The sequence below is a fragment of the Aricia agestis genome, chromosome 15 (genome assembly GCF_905147365.1).
Source record: "Aricia agestis chromosome 15, ilAriAges1.1, whole genome shotgun sequence".
NCBI lineage: Eukaryota > Metazoa > Arthropoda > Insecta > Lepidoptera > Lycaenidae > Aricia > Aricia agestis.
In genome coordinates, this window is record NC_056420.1 from 14,337,036 (window position 1) to 14,343,158 (window position 6,123).

A 6,123-nucleotide genomic window follows, 5' to 3' on the forward strand; every position below is an offset into this window, starting at 1 on the left:
ATCGCTTACATCGGATAAGAAATAAGCTGATGCTGGGCGGCCGAATATATTGTTAAAAAATACTTAAGGGGCAGCCTTTAACAGTGATATAACGATAAGTTAATACATACTAGCTTAAAGCCGCAGCTTTGTAAGGGCTCCCGTCGTTTTTCTGCGTGGTAATGATCTTTAAGACAGTTTTTTTTATATTTTAATACTTAAACAAACCATGACTGACCGATGATAACAGATCTACCTAATGTAATTCATAAAAATGACTATGTTGAAGCACAAATCAATAGGCGTGATAGTTTTTTCCGTAAAGTCCGTAAAACCATTTTGTTCTGTAAAAACAAAATGTTCATGTTGTGGGATATAGGTTATGTGGCGACTGGCGGTACCCACAATTCGCCTAACATTCCTGCATCGCGCTATCGAAGTTTTCTGGTCAGCACGTAGCATCGGCCCCGCACGGCAGCTATCCGACTCATTGGATCCGGGATCCCGTGCAGCAGCTTCACAGTTCCGACTCACTGGGACTCACTGCAACAGTTCCGACTCACTGGAACTCTCTGGCACTGTCGACTCAAGCGACAAGACTTCAAGATTCGACCTCCGGTCTTCGGGAGGGGGCAAAATAGGGCAAAGTGATGTGGCGGTACCCACAATTCGCCTAGAACATTTCTGCATCGCGCTACCGAAGTTTTCTAAGCGCGTCGATATATTATATTATACGACAGCTGAAATGTATCACGTGGGCTCCGTCCTGACCGAGCATAACAACTCGCACGGTCGGAAGATCTTCCTTTGCGGCCTCTACGCATATTCCCACAGTTATTTGTACTAGTGCTCGTTTCGCTCACCCTGATAATAACACCCCTACATCGATCGCTTTCAGTGACGGTAGCCGATTTTTATGAATCCGGGTCAGTTACACAGGAGTAATAACAGTACACAAGAGCACTCTCTATTCCTATTACCGCGAAATCACAAGCAATTATTGTATGTAAATATTCGTTACGTATAAAAAAATATAAATTACTAAGCACCTACTCACATTGGGCTAAAAGGTTTTGGGTTTGCGAGTGTGATCCTTACTCAAAAACGATTAAGTACTCGCCTATTTCTATGAAATTTCCTGCGGAACTGCTCTATGTGACAGTGAGAACCAAGGCGAAAAGCTAGTTTTTTTTATTTATAAATAAAAGGACTTCGCCTTAATTTTACTTTTACGGACGGCAACCGTCACAAGTGGATATGTAACGAAGTGGTAACGAATCATCTCCTGTCGTGGTTGATAAGATAAAGTCATCGTAGCATAAGTATTTTGTTTTCCATACGATGTCAAAACAGCTTTTTAGCGGAATAAGAAAAAAATACAGTAAAACTACATGAATTATTTGGTCTGAATTCCTTAATTTTTTTAGGCTATGTGTAAATGTCTGATTAACAGTACCGTAAACAGTCTTTTTTGCGCCCAGTGCGAGCTTTTACAATAACTGCGCCCTTGCTTTTTTAGATAAGTAATAATATTATATTACCCAAAGCAATGTATAGGTCTATTTTACTTTTGGAATAGTGCTCTAGGGGCGCAGCGGGAACTATTATCGGGAGCAAACCGAATAAATAATACTCCTTCCTGGTTTGGCCATTTTTGCGCCCCCCAGAGTCTACGCCCTGTGCCTGGGCACCGGTGGCACCGCCCTATTTACGGCACTGCTGATTAATGTTTTTTTTATTAGATAACTTTAAAAGATTGGGTATTTTATTGTTTATTGGATAATTTATTCGCATACTAATAAGTACATAAGCTCGTTTTAATTTTAATAATTTTGTGCACTTTTATTGAGGAAAATAAATTCAAAAGTAGAGTCAGAGCAACTAACTAGTCTACTTATTTATAAAATAGACGTAATCGGGCAAAGGGAAATAATTTCCCAGCCGTAAAAACACTTAAATTATTTTGAGTTTCAGTACCTACTTAATTTATAATTATTGATGTACCGTCGAGAAAATTGATTCCTAGGCAGTCCACAGACCAACGTCATTTGGTCGGATCATGTAAATTATTGTTAATTGTGATCTGTCGTCGGGGTTTGACGTAACGCGACCAAACTACGTTGGTCCCCCATCTGCCTAGGAATCAACTTCTCTGATAGTACATAGATATCCTAATTAATGGTTTAAGACATTTATTTCTCATAAGAACTTACATAATTCACTTAACTGAGAAAATACATATACTTACAATAATTATCAGTTTACTAGCTCTAAGCGTACTGCGTGTACAGGCTTACAATTATAATACATTAGCTGTTCCCCGCGACTTCGTCCGCGTGGACTTCAGTTTATAGCGCGCGGTGTCAATAAAATTGGTGTCAAAAGCATTTTCGAAACCCTGGTACCCCTTAATAGCCTAAGAAAATTAAGCCGAAAATGGACGATCAGCGGAAATAATTCGTGTAGTTTTGAAAATCGCTACAGTTATTCCTTGAGATATCCAGATAAACATATCGAAAATCCCCAAGGGTGGGGGGTGAGCTAAAGGTGTAGGGGGGGGTCAAAGGACCCTTTTTTTAGATTTTAGCTCATAAGTCTAAAACCTGCACAAATAGCGTAACGGTTACTTCTAGGAAAACATTCTACATAAAATTTCCTTTAAATTTGATCCTATAATTTTTTTTGTATGGTCGATACTTTAGAAGTTACAGAGTGTTCAACTTTATATAGGTATAAAAAATGAGACGGTTTTATAAATAAAATAAAATTGGTATGTTTTCAAAATGTATTCAAAACTAGAAAATAATAATTAGACAGTCTTAATTAAATCAATAATTTTCTTCTACTACATCATCATCATCTTCACCTTCTATATCTACCAAATCTACAGGTACGCCATTTGTACACGAACCCAAGCAGCCGTTGCATACTAGACTGCACGTGATACCAGCTTTTCGGCATCCACAATTACCAGTGCAATCACTTTTGCAGCGACAAAATATTGACTTCAGCACGGTGTCAGGAGCTGGAGGATCATGAGTGGTAACAGGCTCGAGGTTTCCATCAGCTCCTCGCTTCCATCCCCACATTTCAGGAGGCAGTGCGTTACCTAACCACTCTTGTACTTGGTGGAACACTCGGAATGAGTGAAATTTTGCTGATCCTTTTGTAGGTGGGAGAGAGGAAAGATCTGGTTTGGATTTGGTGCTGGATTTGACAAAAACTGAGTATCGATGTCTGTTAAGATCAAGCTGATCAGTGGCTGCACGATACATCGTCAAAAACATCCTTTCTCCTGACTCTGCTATTTCTTCAGATGTTGATGTTGGATTGTAGAAGATGGCGGCAATATCCTTGATTTTTGGTTTTTGATCAAATAGCTTAACAACTGACACTTTGCCTTTCCTGTAAATAGCTGAAGTTGTGTCGCGCCAGGTAAGAAAGGAAAGAGAAGCATTTGCACTGCTTACGTATAGCGTCGTCCCTATCGCTCGTAGCTCTTCGATATTAGGCACACATACAAAACGTGTGGAAAGAGTGACTAGCATGGAATTAGTAAGAACTTCGTACAGCTGGAAAGCTTACTGTGCATTAAGCATGCGACGAGCGAGAGGTCATTAATCTTGGTCTGTCCCTTTCAAACTAGTGTAACCATGCTTCTTGCCTATGTGTAAATCTTAAGACATTTTAAAAGAAAATCGCACAACTGAGAAGCTCAGTTTAATAACAATTATTGAAATTAAATAATATTAAACTGAAGCAGGAAAGCGCAGTATTAAAACATGTCGTTTATATAATATTTATGCCTTATTTTATCGTTTTCTACGAAAAATGCTTTTTTCAATTTACTACCAATGTATTATCGTATATATTTTTACATGGCAATTGTGCGAAAGGGACAAACCAAGAAAATCGATTTCTCGCTCGTGCTCGCTACTATAAGGAGATATTACTTAATAAAAATAATACTTTAGCACATGGAAGTAAGGTTCATTTTAATATTTCAAAATGATGAAGTAAGCCTTCCAGCTGTATAGTACTTCCTAATTCCATGGTGACTAGTCTAACGTTTTGTAATAATAGCAGCTAGGACAAATAATAATTATCTGTGAATAGCAGGTATTTGAATCAGAATAAGTTGTTTTCTTAGTCTCGGACGTTCGATGCGTGTTATTTTCGAGATTCGCACTTTTGAGGAATTTGACCCCCCCTGTAGTTCCTAAAGTATCGACCGTACAAAAAAATTTATAGGACATAATTTAGAGGAAATTTTATGTAGAAAATTTTCCTAGAAGTAACCGTAATGCTATTTGTGCAGGTTTTTTACTTATGAGCAAAAACCTAAAAAAAGGGTCCTTTGACCCCCCCCTACACTCTTAGCTCACCCCCCACCCTTGAGGACTTTTGACATGTTCATCTGGATATCACAAGGAATAACTGTAGCGATTTTCAAAACTACACGAAATATTTCCGCTGATTTTATTAATTTGAAATATGTTTTTTTTTAATTAAACTTTTTTATACCAAGCTTATTTAGCGTTACACAACTTAGCTGCATAATGCATTACACAACTTTAGGTTTGCCCAATACCCATAAACTATTTAGTATTTATTATTGGTTGACTGTTGTTTCTGATATCTATGTTGGTACGTGAGTTATTTAATAACATGTATAACAATCGAAAGAATCGGAAAATCTAATTCAACATGGTACCACCTCTTATAGAAATACGCATGAGCAAGCAATAGCGCGATCTAGGGGACTCTTGGCGCAATCTGTTTTGAGTTTTTGGAACTAACTTAATTTGACCAAATTTACGCATTTTCTCCCCCTTACAACCCCTTTTTCCAGTTAAAAAGTAGCCTATGTCTTTTCTCAGGCTTTAGACTATCTGTGTACAAAATTTCATTACAATCGGTTCAGTAGTTTTGGCGTGAAAGCGAGACAGACAGACAGACAGAGATACTTTCGCATTTATAATATTAGTATAGATTATAATATTATAAACTTTGCTCAAAACATTACAATTTACAACACATATTCATAACTAATTAGGTAGTAATTAGTTTTTGTTTTCATTTTTAGGCTTTGAGTTTTTCATATTATATCATTGTTTTTAGGGTGGACCACGAGGGTGGACACATTGGTGGACACTAAAAACTTACATAAGTTCACAGAATAACATCATGGATCTCATATTACTGGATGTGGCAATATACACATTAAGTATATTATTTTGTTTATTATGTTTTAGTTTATGTAATTATAATTATAGCAAGTAGTAAGTTATATTAATTATGTGTATAGTTAATTATGAAATCTATAATAAAACACATAAGATACATAATTTTTCATAATAAGTACTAGCTGTTACCCGCGACTTCGTCCGCGTCAACAACATGTTAAATACATAGGTAAAAAATAAAAAAGAAAAAAAAATGTCTTCTTCCCTTTTGGAAGTCGGTTAAAAAGTAGCCTAAGTTACTCCTTATTACATCAGCTATCTGCCAATTAAAGTCCCGTCAAAATCAGTCCAGCTATTTCGGAGATTAGCCAGAACAAACAGACAGACATACAGACAGACAAAAAATCTAAAAATTGTTATTTTGGTGTAAGTACCGTATAAATATTCATATGCATGTAGTAAAAAACGTTTATTTTAATATTACAAACAGACACTCCAATTTTATCTATATGTATAGATATAGATGTATAGATTCACATTCGCAACAGCACATTTTTCCGCCAAAAATAGCCTTTGTCCCTTCACGTGGTCTATTCTTCATGTTTGCCAAATAACATAAAAAATTGCTCCAGTAGTTCTTAAGATAATAAGCAATTACATCGACGGGTGCAAAGTAAAAAGAGTCATCTACAAAACAGCAACTTTTCAGGAGAGCGCATAATAGGAAAAAATGCTCCCATTTTGTCAATTTCCGATCAAATTTATTGAAATTTTCATCATTGTTTCATTATTTATTAATGAATCCACATGTATATTTAATTTCTTCTAATTATGTTTAATTTACGAGATATTGTAGTTGTCTGCATCTACATTGCGCTTGAAAATATGACAACTGAGTTAACTACCACTTGGTCGTTTCTACGTGGGAATTAAAAATTATACTTATTAAAGTATTTTT